Source organism: Streptopelia decaocto (assembly GCF_964273445.1).
Source record: "Streptopelia decaocto genome assembly, chromosome: 16".
Taxonomy (NCBI): domain Eukaryota; kingdom Metazoa; phylum Chordata; class Aves; order Columbiformes; family Columbidae; genus Streptopelia; species Streptopelia decaocto.
The window spans coordinates 10,751,278-10,765,344 of NC_138671.1; the positions used below are offsets into that span (position 1 = coordinate 10,751,278).

The 14,067-nt window shown below is 48.1% G+C and overlaps 1 long non-coding RNA gene across 1 annotated transcript in view; it reads right to left on the reverse strand.

Moving 5' to 3' along the window:
* Nucleotides 1-4,703: 4,703 nt before the first annotated feature.
* The window catches only part of LOC309447055, a 75,201-nt gene continuing 65,837 nt past the window's right edge, over nucleotides 4,704-14,067 (reverse strand). The window contains exons 12-13 of the long non-coding RNA XR_014185552.1: nucleotides 8,901-8,994; nucleotides 4,704-7,489 (exon numbers count right to left, since the gene is read on the reverse strand). This is a non-coding gene — a long non-coding RNA (uncharacterized lncRNA). The remainder of the gene's footprint in view (nucleotides 7,490-8,900; nucleotides 8,995-14,067) is intronic.

Genomic DNA, 14,067 nt, shown 5'->3' on the forward strand with positions numbered 1-14,067 from the left:
AGGACACGGCTGAGCTGTGCTGATGGGACTGAGACTTGGACTAACGTCCCTGGAAAATTCACAGCTCCCTCCTGGCCCTGCCTTCTGGGCTCTGAGGTCCCACCAGATTGCCCATCAGCCTTCACCAGAGTCACTCCCAGAGGAGAAGACAAGGCCACAGAGAGATTTGGAGGTTGTGCCTGTCAAGAGGAGCAGCCCATCAGTTGTCTCCCTTCATCCTCACTGCCAAAAGCTCAAAATAGTCCCGCTCTTGCAAGACTCCTGCGCGGGGTCAGGCCTGTTTGTGCAGATGACGTGCTTCCACTAATAGCACTCCAAGACATTCCTCGGGGGGTAGGTTGCCTTCTATATCTCAGTGCAACGTGCTGCCATGTAGGAGCTGGACAACTGTGTTGTGTCCTAAGACGGCAGATGCTATTCTTATCCCAGAGACACTTGCTGCAGCACAGCTCCTTTCTCAGCTGCAATGTTAAAAATCAGAAGCAGCCCCGAGTGTTCTCTCCTTGGTAAGAGTAGAAATCAAGAGTGGCCCCTTTGGAGTCTGTGCAATGGTGCTGTGCCACCCCAGCGTCTGGGTGCTCGCCGTGCCCCCCTGGGATGTGCTGCCCCTTGGGGAACACAGCAATGCCCAGGTACTTCCAGGGGTCAGCTCATTTTGGGGTGGATGGGGGCAACACCTTGGACACCAACAAATTAAAGCAATGCCTGGGACTTCAAAGCCCATTTTGCTGATCAGCAAGAGGCCCCAATCCATGAATCCCTTCCCTGGTGAGTTAGGCAGGGGCAGGGCTTGCTCCGTGCTTGCTCCAGGGCCAGCAGCATTTCAGAAAGTCGCATCTCTCAGCTGAGTGGAGCAGGAGCAGCCCATGAACATGTTCAGATCAAGTACAGAGCTGGGGCACTAGTGTATTAAGTGTGATGTGAGCATCTCAACTCACCTTCCTGCGACTCTTATTGCAGAAAAAACATAATAAACTGGTAAGTGAGAGAGGGTGGAAATAAGAGTAAGAGTAGGGCTGAGGTAGGGTTGAGGTTGTGCTGGGTAGTGCAGGGAGGAGTCTGGGAGGAGGAAAGTGAGATGAACGCGTGGGAGGAAAAGGGATAAGTGATAAGATGGTAGAGGATGTGGGGGGGTGGAAAAAATGACAGCATCAGGTATGGGGAAGAAAGGTCAGAAGAAATCTGAGGCGAAACTGCTGGGAAACACCACAATGTCACTACTGCAAGTGACTAACTCATAACCCACCTTGAAAGAGCTTTGCAAAGCTTAATTTTAGTTTTTTGTATTTAATCTGTAAATCGAAATGCTATGTTGTTTCATTACTAGTGCGCATGGCACGTGGCCCATCATCCATGCCCATGCACCGTGTTGTGGGCTGCACTGTGAAAAAAGCGTCTTCAGGCAGCATTTCCCAGCCCCAGGAGCACGAGCTGTACAAGAGGCAGTAAAAGCCACACCTTCCCCATGGCTGAAGGCTGCAGGGACCACCAGCCCTGAATGTGGCCAGAGCTCAGCTGCCCCATCCTGCTCCCCCGGCAGCCCGGGCTGGGCTCCACCAGCCATGAAAGCTGCTGCTTTCTCTGGTAAGTGGATGGTAAGTGCAGAGTGAGCCCCGTTTTGAGCTGCTGAGGTGGCCCACCCCACAGGGACCTGGCTTGTCACTCTGTGTGAGCCCAGCCTGTGGCGACCATCCGTGCATGTATTTTTTGCAGGATTTTCCAAGAAAGAAAACAACCACCCCAGAAGTGGAGGAGATGGGAGCAGAAGCCAAGCGTCTCCACGTGGTGCTGGCCACCCCTGCCCTTCCCGGGAGGAGGGATAGGTACGTAATGGGGAAAGGAACGAATTAGTGGTTCTGAGCTGTGGGAGGATGCACACAGGAGGAGCAGAGGCTGGGAAAAAATCCCCACTGACCGCCACTGCCCTAAAGCCTGCTGGATTATCAGGATCAAAGTGGGACACTGATGTGAGGATGATGAATTTCTCAGTGCTTTATGAAGAATGAGGGTCATTTTGCATTGACACTCTATCTGTGGGCTGAGGCTGCCCGTCACCTGATAAGGGCTTGTGCCAAGTTCTTGAGAAAAACATCAGACCACGGTGGCCATAAACGAACATCTCTGAGAGAAAGTTTAAAATAGATGCAGCTGATGGGCTCATATAGATCCGGCGTCCCATATGGATGGCCAGGAATCTCCTGAGCTCAAATGCAGTGTTCCAGTAATAGTAGAGCAAATGGGTGAAAACACTCCCCTTCAGAAATTCTTTGTCAGTAAAGTCAAATTCAAGAGTTCACACTGTAAGCTGCTGTCAGGAGCCCCGGGAGAGGAGGAATCATCTGAGATTTGCTACTGGGGTCTCACAACTGTGGTTTTACAGGCCCTGCCCCGACCCCCTCACCAACAGCACAGCCCCGACTTCAGCACAGTGGTGCTGGGACAAATGCAGTTCAGCACACAGGACGGCTTTGGGAGGTAAAATCTGAGCTGAGCGAGGGTAAGAGGCAGACAGCAGTGCGGGATCATGGGTCGAGTCTGCTGGGAGACCTTGTGAGGAGCCCTGCAAGAGAGCGTCCACCTGGAGACACTTCTCAGGGAGCAACAGGCACTGAGTTGGAAGGAAGGCAATGTACATGTGTTGCTCAGCAAAGCAGTGATGGAGTGAAGCTGGCACTGCATCTTGAGCTGCAGAAGATTCAGCATATACTTTCTCAGGCCACAGTCCTGGCTGAGATGTGAAAGCCCCTGTCTGCTGGCTGGTGACATAAGGTTGTTTGCTTTACACAGCTGGTCTGTCGTCCAGGGGGAGCAGGGGCTTGAATCCTTCCCTCCCTGTTTCAGATAGATGTAACTGAGGAAACGCTTAGGCTGACCACCAAGGAAATCTATCTGCCAACATAAAATAATGAGGCTGTTGACAAATTTCCCAAGGATGCAAAAGGAACTTTTCTGCAACCTAAAAATTCAACTCAGAAAATACCACTAGAAAATTCTGCTAAGTATCCTGTTGGTAACTTCACTGCAGTGAGTCTGTCACTCAGAAAATTCCATGGTAACCATGGGCTGTCTTAACCTTGAAAAGTCTAATGCTTGAAGTGGACAGGTTAATACGAATTCCGTACAAGTATACTTCCATTTGCAGCACTGAAATCTGCCCAGAAGTGAGATCATCTGTCACAGATGAGTGTCAGCCTAGAAGACATCACCTCATTGCCCTCTTTTTTAGGATGCAGTTGTTGCTAGTGCTAATATTATGCACCTAATCCTGATTTTCCTTCCCTCCCCCTTTTGCCACTTGCTCTCTTTTTTCTTTGTCTTACCCGGAGGCATCTTAGCCTGCCCACCCCAGTCCCTGCTCTGTAACAGGAGCTCCTCAGCTGCTTTGGTGGGTGATAGAAAGGGCATCCTGAATGTCATCTCCTCGGCCAGCTCTTCTGCTGATCTTTGCTGGGAACATGAGGAGTCTCAGTAACAGCACAACTCTGATACTAAGTGAAGAGCTGATCACCCCCAAATAAAAGTTTGCTGCTTTACCTGTCTCTCCACTGGTCTGTTAGCTCGAGTCTCACCCACTGTCATTTTTCTGAAAGCAGACTGTATAATCATCAGTTGTAAAAACTGTTTATGCAGACGAAATAGAACATAAACTTCTCTGTCCATACGGTGAGCCTGGGCCTTACATAGACCAAACCCTATAGAAATTCAGACTCTGAAAGGAGGACGAGGACTAGGAGATAGGAAGGTCACCTGAATAGTGAATATTTGCCTCCGAACATCAAGTCAGTGCTCACTGGTGGCCACAAAAGGCAAACAGAGTACCAGGAATTATCAGGATCGACTGAGAACAGAAATCACTGTACCAGCCCCACAAACCACCTGCTATCTGCAGTTTTGGCCTCTGCAATTAGGAGGGGGACAGAGAAAGATGACAGAACTGATGAGAGCACCGGAGAGACGAGCTGTCCAGACTATGATCTCTCACTTTGGGAAAGGAGCAAACAGGTGGGAAGATTCTATGCTTACATAATATTAAAAATAGTATGGAAAAAGTGAAACTGGATTTTCACCAAGCATCCAAGGTACATTCATGCACAAAATACCAGCTAGGCCTTTGCTCTATGACTGTCTGCTTATTCTTAAATTTATGAGACTATCTCTGCATGATGCTTTTTTTCTGCTCTGGCTTTCTCACAGTGGAGCAAGCCTTACAGATCCTCATTGTTTTCAGCCAGATGGATGCACAGCTGCTGTTCCATATCCTCTCAAACGGGCTGAGGTTAAGTTTTGTATAGCAGCTGGAAAAGTGAATTATTTGGGGGTAAAATTCTCTGGAGACTTGGGGAAAGGAAGGGAAGGGACTAAAACAAAACCTTACTGTTTAAGAAAAGCCTGCTGCAGTCAGCAGCATTCACAAGCAGGGGATAATAATCATGTCACGATGACAGCAAAGTGGCTTTGCCTATGCCAGAGCTCTGCGACGCCAGATTACCGCTGCGGGAAGGCAGAGCGGTGGGTAGTGCTAAATAGCTGCACAGAAACCACAGCCACAGCTTGTCCCCATCCATCCCACCAGCTGCAAGCCTGGAAAGTCGCGGATCTTCCTACAGTTCTCTGTTTGAGCTCAGCCGCTTCCACCTCCCTCTGCAGGAACAGGCTGGTCCCAACGCCTGCCACCAAAACTGCTAAAAAACCCTTTCCTCCAGTGCTGCTTATCGTGTAACAGGTAGCAATGCAAGGGAGAAGATAGCTTGAAACAGCATCAGCCTTCAATTAAGAAGCATCCTAGTGCTATAGCACCCTTCTGAGGGAGTTTTGTCAAACAAACCAAACCAAAACAAAGTGAAACTGGTGTTTGTTCTGTGTAGTTTGTCTCATACTAGTGACTAGGCAGGATGTTCTTTCTCTGCAGATATATGCTAATTCCTCTGAAAGTAAGTAAGTAAGTAAGTAAGAGATGGAGCAGATAGACAAAAATATTTGAATTTCGGAACACCAGGTCATATTTGGTCAGTATAAATGAGAGGAACCTAACTTCAGAAGCATGTCCAAGCAAAGCTGCATGTCACGAAGTGTGACATAGTGTTTAGAGACAGTTGGTAACACATCAAACATAAGCATTGAGAAGATGTATATAAATTGTATATTATGGAATACTTGCAGCGTTTTATGACAGTCTGGAGACCAGTGGCCCAGCAAGCTGGTTAGGTTGAAGCAGGGCAGAGTAATCACCAGTAATTGTCTACCACATGCAGGGCTGATTTCATTTCAGCTTAGCTCTGATGTGTGCTCAGAGACCAGCACATACATGCAGACATTCCTGGTCTCTCCCAGGCCCTGAGCACCTCCCAGTTCCTGGTTGTGGCATCAGGGACCTCGATCACCTGAAGAGGAGCAGCCAAAGTGACCTGTCCCCAGGCACAGGAGACCCTGCTGTCTGTGTGGGACGTGACTCTGCTCTCCAGGCCATCGACCCACAGGAGGAGGTTTCCTACCGGAGCAGAAGCTGAGCAGCACTGAGCTCTCTCCAGTCTCCCAGGGCTCACTGGGAGGGTGTGCAAGGAGACTCCTGTTAAAGGAGATGTGTGCTGTATCCCATGAGCATTACAGGCTCCGTGCAGGGGGACAGGTAGGTCAGTGAGACCAAAGGGTTTCTAGGTTTCATATAGAGATCATGGGAATGTGTTTGTGCTTCTGTCTCCCATTGCTGGCAGTGACACAGAAAACACATTGCTGTTGTCACTATGGTTTCCCATGTGTGCCTTATTTGCTTTTGCTCCAGTCACATGACATTTTTCACCAGCTTGAGGTGGTTTATGCTTGAGAAGGCTTCACCACATGGGTGGGACATTGTGTGGAGAACGGGGTATCTGGGGAGATTGGGATGATGAGAAATGTCTCAGGTGTAAGACTCTACATGTTGCTTTGATCCAGTACAGCCGTTCATAGAATCACACAGAATCACAGAATCGTTTGGGTTGGAAGGGACCTTTAAAGATCATCTAGATTAACCTCCCTGCCATTAGTAGGGAGATAATGTGATCTTCCTTCCTTCAGCGTTACCTTATGGTCAGAAATAACAGACAACAGTGACGGTAGCTGCTGTTCACTATATCATACACCCATTTTCTAACAAATGGTACCTAGTGACTCAGAATGAAAAAGGTTTCTACTAGATCCCTAAATTCCTGTAACAGGGCTGGGGACATGCTTACCAGCGGACAATTACCATCGTGAATGTGTCCAGCCTGTGATAACAAGAGGACCTTCCTGTACTTTGCCTGCCCTGCTGCTCCTCAGCAGGTGGAACTTCTTCCTGGTGTGATGTGCTGCATCACAGAGGAAACCTCTACATTAAAGCCACAGAAATGCTGTTGCGAAGGAACATCTGGGTATCTTTAGTTCAGTCTCCCTCTTCAAGCAGATGTTGGTCAGATCAGTCATGGATTTGATTAGCCAAGCTTTTTGGACCGAGGCTCCACAACCTCTCTTGATAGCCTATGCCATTTCTGCATTACCCAATAGTCAAGAGTTTTCCTATAATGTCTAACTGGGGACTTTCGAGCAACAATTTGTGGTCATTGCCCCTTGTTACGTTGACTGCAACTCATCAGAAAAGCTTGGCACATTGTCTTTGTAGCTGCCTCTCATGTACATTAGCTCTTTATTCCTCAGACTAAACATGCCATCACACTCTCTTCATGGTACAAGTTTTCTAGACCCCTGCCCATCTTGCTAGTCTTCTGCTGGACTCTCTCCCATTAGTTCACATCCCTTTGGAACTGGGGAGCCTAAAATTGGATAAATCGTTTCAGATGGGGACTCACCAGTGCCAAGAAAAAGGGATAATACCTTCCTACCACCAGGTGATCACACTTCTAACACCACATGGTATTTAGTTCTTCCTCTTTGTGGTGAGAGCACTCATATTCATATCCACCACAAACCCAAAGTCCTTCCTCCTGGGGGCAGCCTGTTCTAGTTAGAGGAGCAGGAGGCCTGAGAGTAGTTCTCAGGGCGAAAGGCTGCGATCACCAGACCATGATAAAAGATTTATTTTCCTACTCCAAAGCCTTCTGCAATACAGTTACTTTTTCGTGTTTCCAGTTCATGGGCTTGACTACCCTGAACATACATGAGAAGGATGTTCCCAGTAGCCAACACACAGCAGCCTGTGGCCACTTCCCCTTCTCTGGTCTGGCTGTGCTGCCTAGCTAAAAATTACCTTCTCAATACTTTTCTCTCAGCTAACCACAGGGATCAGGAGAAGAAAATACACATCTTAAGGGCTGGCACAAAGGGAGGCAGCTGCCTGATCTCTGTCTCAAGAAGGGTCTATTTTCAGCATGACTGAATCCTTCCTCCTTCACAGGGAATGTGCACCTTGCCAACACCACGTTGCTGTGCAGAACAGTCTGTGTCCAGAGATGGCTTTTAGTCCACCTCTTCTAACTGTGCTGTGGTTTGCTTCTGGTCCCAGTGAAGTCCAGCCCTGCAGAGATGGATATAGGATTGAAAGAAAATTAGTGGCTGGCAGGAAACATTGCATTCTCTTTTTTTTGCATTGAGGCACTTGCACCTCTTTCAACAGGTCCCCTCCTGGACAGATTTCTCCTTGGCTGTGCCTGGATGCGAGAAACGGGGCGGAATTTTCCCTGATGTAACTTATTGGGATCTACAGAGATGAACTACAGTGAAATTCGGATAATCTACTTCAGATTAGAGACAGCTTCTTTGTGAGAAGATTTGTAAGAAGCCACAATGCCAGTGTCATAAAAATGATAGTTTGGTGGGACAGATGAGTTTTATAAATTAAATCCAAAGCAGATGCTCGGTAGATTAGAATCCTTTTCAGGGATGTTCGTGCCAGCTGATCAAACACTTCACTTCTCTTTTTGTGAGCTTTATATCATACAGTAAGACACTGAATGCTGGGTTATTCTCCCAAACTTTTTGCACTTTCTCCTGCCTCCTATTTGAGTTTCCACAAACTTAGTCCAGTTGTCAGATGTATTTTCCCTGTAGACATTCACTGAGAGTTCACATACCACCCGTGTTCACAGCACATGCTGCCGCTGCATTAGTTCATAATGGCTTTCAAAAGAGATATTTTAAAAACATCTACTTGAAAACACTGAATGAGAATTTCTTGTTGTCCATGTTTTATTTGGTTAATGCAAAAGGGGAAAAAAAGGAAATTGATCCAAATTCAGAGTTTTCACGTGAAAGTTGTCTATGTTTTAACATTTTCTTGTTCTGAGTGTCTGAAAGTTTTTCTAGTGCTTGTTCTTCCAGAGAAGTTGCTAGAATAGTCTTGATATTCAGTTTGAATGGCACTCGACTGTTTAGTGCTGAATTTAGTCAGGCTCCTTCACCCCTGCTGGTCTAAGCCACCAGGATTATTATTGTGTAACAGTGCAGCTGACAGAAGAGTAAGCACATACACTCGCTGTCATCTGTAAATGCTGCTTCATGGTGGAGATAGGATTATTTAATGTGAGTTTTAGCTGAACTCAGTATGCAAACTGTTCTTAGTATAAGGGTCACATCTCCATACACAACATTCTGGAGAATTTTGCTAGATTTTAGTAATCCTTCAGACTTTTGCATGATTAGTGCCAAGCACCTCTCAGGGATTTCACTCCAACATACCAAGCAAAGCCCACATACCCACAGCCACATTATGCTAACTTTGGGGTTTTTACTGGTATTCAAAATAGGGATCCACAGTAACAACAGCTTCTTAATTAACTTCAGCCAGCATATATATTCACACTGTGGATTTACATATGTCCACAGAAACCTTCAGCCAAAGTAGGGCCACCTCCAGCACATGATGCAGGGTTAGATGGGACAGTATGTCCTGCAGCCTCTCTACACCCTGGGCAATCAGGCAGCATTACCAGTCTTCCTCGTAGGATGTGATCATCTGCGGTTTTCTGAGTTGTCCTGTGTAAATTCTATATCGTTCTTCTGTACTCAAGGTTGCTTTCCCTCCTAAGGAGGTAAACATAGATATAGATATAGATATATAGATATAGATGAGATAGAGATAGATAGAGATATATATAGTATGACTAGACTAGCAGAGCCCAAGGTTGGCAGTCTCAGATCAAGGACAATAGGTTGGCAGAAAGTTCCTTTCCTGTTGACTCTGGGGACAGGCATCCTGCTCCTTCTTATTTCAGTGGAATAGCTCTATAGCTGCCATTCCTGTCTGTCAAGGAATATGGTGATTATTTCTGGTGATAGGAAAGCTGCCAGATTAATTCCTTCAAGATAAAGATGCTAGTTCTTCTACTGCATGGGGTCGCAAGCTTGTACCCCTCAGCCTCAGGATGCCTATTTCCACATGTCTGTTATGGCCCCGTATTGAAAGCAGCTTCAGGCAGAGCGGGCCAGAACCACTATCAGAACAGGATCTGCTGGCTGGTAGTCCTACCATCCAGATTCTCCTCCAAGGATCAAGCAGACACTAGCTTCAGAGAACTGGATACCTCAATATTTGAGGTGAAGGCCACATGCTTGAAGTAGATGGCAAATGGTTTGGTCTCTGAGCCAGCATTCTTGCCTCTCTGGACATTTTACTGGACCTACAGGCATCTCACCCTGCTTGTATGCAGAGCATGTAGAGGTGCCTGTGCACTTTAGTTGCTTTGCTTTAATGTCACAAAGGGTCTCTAGCTGGAAGTCCACACATGGTTTAGTGAAGTCAATTAGTAATACCGGTATACACAGCTGTAAGGCTTGAAGACTGTGATTCTGCAATTGCTATGGCCATTAAGTGTTTTCTGTGTTAAAGGAGAGTGCACAACTGTGCACTGGCTGGGCAAAACTCAGAGGTCAATGCTTGGTCCAACAGAACAAAGGAAGTGCAAAGCCCTTCACCTGGAGAGGAACAACCCCTTGCACCAGTATGTGCTGGGTGCTGACGAGCTGGAAAGCAGCTGTGCAAAAAAGGATCTGGGAGTCCTGGTGACTCCAAATCCAAGTTGAACGTGAGTCAGCAATGTGCTTTTGCTGCAAAGAAGGTGAGCGGTGTCCTGGGCTGCATGAGGAGTGTGCTCAGCACTGGGGAGGCCACACCTGGAGTGCTGTGTCCAGTGCTGGGCTCCCCAGTATAACAGAGATACAGAGCTACTGGAGAGTCCAGCAAAAGGCCACTAAGACGACTGGGAAACTGGAGCATCTCTCCTACATGGAAAGGCCGAGGGAGATGGGAGTGTTCAGCCTGGAGAAGAAAAGGCTCAGGGGGGATCTCATGAATGTATATAAATACCTGAAGGGAGGGGGCACAGAGGTTGAAGCCAGGCTCTGGTCAGTGGTGCCCAGTGACAGGACTGGAGGCAGAGGGTTCAAACTGGAACACAGGAGGTTCCCTCTGAAAAATCAGGGAACACTTTTTCTCTGTGAGGCTGACCAAGCACTGGCACAGGTTTACCAGAGCCATTGTGAACTCTCCATCCTCCAAGATACTCAAAAGCCATCTGGATAAAAACCTCTCCATTGCTGTGCCCTGCTTCACAACCCTCTTCTGAGATTTGGGCCACTTTCAAAAAACCCAATACATCAGGTTTCTAATACTGGCTTATGGAGACCTACTGACGCTAAGTTCAATCCCCAAAGCACAGCTGAGTGACTGTCAACACCTGGAGACTCCTCAGCTCACTGACCACTTCCTTTTCAAACCAAGCCTTCCCTCGGCTGACTGCACGCCCAGAGCTGCCTGGCCAAGTGCCTCACTCCTGCCTGTTACACAGCTGGGTCCACATAGAGTCATAGAATCATTTTAGTTGGAAGAGACCCTCAAGATCCTTCAGTCCAACCATTAATTCTGTCACTAAAACATGTCCTTAAGAACCTAATCTATACATCTTTTAAACATCTCCAGCACGTCAATGTCTTTCTTGTTTTGAGGGGCCCAAAACTGACCGCAGGATTCAAGGTTTGGCCTCCCCAGTGCCTAGTACAGGGAATGGTCACTGCCCTGGTCCTGCTGGCCACACTAGTGCTGATACAAGCCAAGATGCTGGTGGCCTTTTTGGCCACCTGGGCACACCCTGGCTCATGTTCAGCTGCTGTTGATCAACACCCCCAGGTCCTTTTCCAACAGTCAGCTTTCCAGGTGCTCTTCCCTGAGCCTGTGGCATTCATGGGGTTGTGGTGACCCAAGTGCAGGACCCAGCTCTTGGCCTTGTTGAACCTCAGACAATTTGCCTCAGCCCAATGATCCAGCCAATCCAGATCCCTATGTATGGACGTCCCACCCTCCAGCAGATCAGTTTTCCCACCCAACTTGGTGTCATCTGTAAACTCACTGAGGGTGCACTCAATCCCCTCATCTAGATCCCTGATAAAGATATTAAAAAGCACTGACCCTAATGCTGAGCCCTGGATTTGACTCCCAAATCCCAACTGGATTTGACTTCTTTCACCACAACTCTTTGGGTCTGGCCATCCAGCCATTTCTTTACCCAGTGAAGAGTATGCCCATCCAGGCCATGAGCTGCCAGTTTCTTCAGGAGAATTCTGTGGGATATGGTGTCAAAAGCTTTACTAGAGTCTAGGTACACAACATCCACAGCCTTTCCCTCATCCACTAAGCAGGTCACCATGCTATGGAAGGAGATCAGGTTGGTCAAGCAGGACCCACCTTTCATAAGCTCAATGCTGACTGGGCCAGACGGCTTAGTTGTCTTGTATGTGCCACGTGCTAGCACTTAGGATGATTTGCTCCATGACCTTCCCGAGCATCAAGGTCAGACAGACAGGCCTGTAATTCCCCAGATCCTATTTCTAGCCCTTCTTGTAGATGGGCATCACATTTGCCAACTTCCAGTCAACTGGGACCTCTGTGATTAGCCAGGACTGTTGATAAATAATTGAAAGTGGCTTAGTGATCACCTTCTCCAGCTCCCTCAGAGCCCTTGGGTGGATCCCATCTGCTCCCATAGATTTGTGTGTGTCTAAGTAGTGTAGCAGGTCACCAACCATTTCCCCCTGGATTATTTGGGCTTCATTGTGCTCCCCATCCCTGTCTCACAGCTCCAGGGCTGGGTACCTTGTGCACAACTGGTCTGACTATTAAAGACCGAGGCAAAGAAGGCATTTAGTATATCAGCCTTTCCCTCATCCTCTGTCACTATGTTTCCTCCTGCATTCACCAGAAGGTAGAGATTTTCTTTTGCCCTCCTTTTGTTGCTGATGTATTTACTGAAGCATTTTTTTTCTCTTTTACTGCAGTACCTAGGTTCAGCTCTAATTGGGCTTTGGCCCTTCTAATTTTCTCCCTGAATAACTTCACGACATCCTTGTAGTGCTCTTGAGTTGCCTTCCCCCTTCTTCCAAAGTTTCTTCTTCTTCTTTTTCTCCTGGTCATTGGCATTTTGTTTATTAAAAGAGCTCAATGGACAATACGTCCATGGATGGTGCATTGATCTGATCCAATACCCAGCATCAGGCAATGTTCTGTGCTTGTAAAGCCCACTCCAATGAGGGCTGCAGCACTGCAGTGCAGAGTTTTTGGAGCCGAAACCCAGAGCTCACTGCTGAGCTCCACGCTCAGGGCCCGGGGAGGCTGATGGAAATGCTCTGCACCCTGCTCAGGAGAGCCTGGAGCCGGTGGGAAACAGCGAGACGGGACATCTGAAGCCCTGCCTGTCTGGGGAGCAGCACCAAGGGGTGCTGGCCGGGCCACCTCCCTCCAGTGGGAACCAGAACACAACTGTGATCCAAGGGGCTCTTGCAGCTGAGTCCCCGGGTGCTGGGGTGACACGTGGTGTCCAGTGGCTGTTGGTCCTGGCCGAGGAGGGGACAGAGAGGTCCTGGCAGCTCAGAGCCTGGGGTAAGAAAGATCATGCAAGAAGAGCAAGGGATGGCTGAGGCTTCTCCCAGGGTGTGAGAGCTGGGGGTTTTCTCCCCTCAGGTTGGGGAGAGGGGTTTGGTCTCTTGTTCGCAGGGAAGCTGTAACATCTGCACTGTAAAGGCAGCATCCTTTGGTAGCAGCAGATTAAGTATTAAACAGCTACTGTTGCTTTTTTGTGGGGCCCTGCTCTCAGCTCTATGTGGCAAATGTGTCTCCTGCAGTGCTGTGAGGCTGGGACAAGTGGCTTCAGGGTGGACCAGGCGCTATATGGAGTTTCTAGCTGAGTGTGCTAGGCTAGCTCACCTGACTTTGGGGAACAAAAAGCTTTGAATATTCAGTGGCCAATGACAAAGCTAGTCTTCTCAGTTAAGTTTTTCTGGGATTTTGCTGTTGTGTTGTTCAGGATGTGCAGTTTTGTGTTCAATTTTGTTCTGTGTTCAGTTTTGGGCCCCTCACGACAAGAAAGACCTTCAGGTGCTGAAGTGAGTTGAGAGAAGGGAACGGAGCTGGTGAGGGGCTGGAGCACAAGTGCGATGGGAGCGGCTGAGGGACCTGGGGGGTTCAGCTGGAGAACAGGAGCTGAGGGGAGACCTTCTGATCTCTGACCTGCCTGAAAGGAGCTTGGAGCCAGGGGGGGTCGGGCTCTGCTCCCCAAGAACAAGTGATACGACAAGAGGAAATGGCCTCAGGTTGTGCCAGGGACAGTTGAGATTGGATATTAGAAAATATTTATTCATGGAAGGGGTTGTCGGGCATTCTCACAGGCTGCCCAGGGCAGTGGTGGTGTCACCATCTCTGTGGTTGTTTAGGAGGCACATAGATGAGGTTCTTAGGGACCTGGGTTAGTGCCAGAGTTAGGTTATGTTTGGACTTGATGATCTTGAGGGTCTCTTCCGACCAAAATTATTCTAAGAATGTGTTTAAATCTGACAGAATTTAAAGCAGCTCACAAGACAGTGCCCCCTTCCTAAAACTAGATCAATCTCTGTCTGGAACTACCAGCAAATCCCTATTCCCCCCACTCTACCAGCATTGTACAGCCATACATGCCACCCCAATGCTCTGGCAAAGGTGTCACTGTGTTTCTTCTGAACTGTGCGAATGTGTAAGCATGGAAGATATTTGTGATGAAATGGAAGGGCTGGACTGAGGATGTATTGGGTGCAGAGCATCTGGAACTGCATGCTGAGGTGATGCGTTTGGGC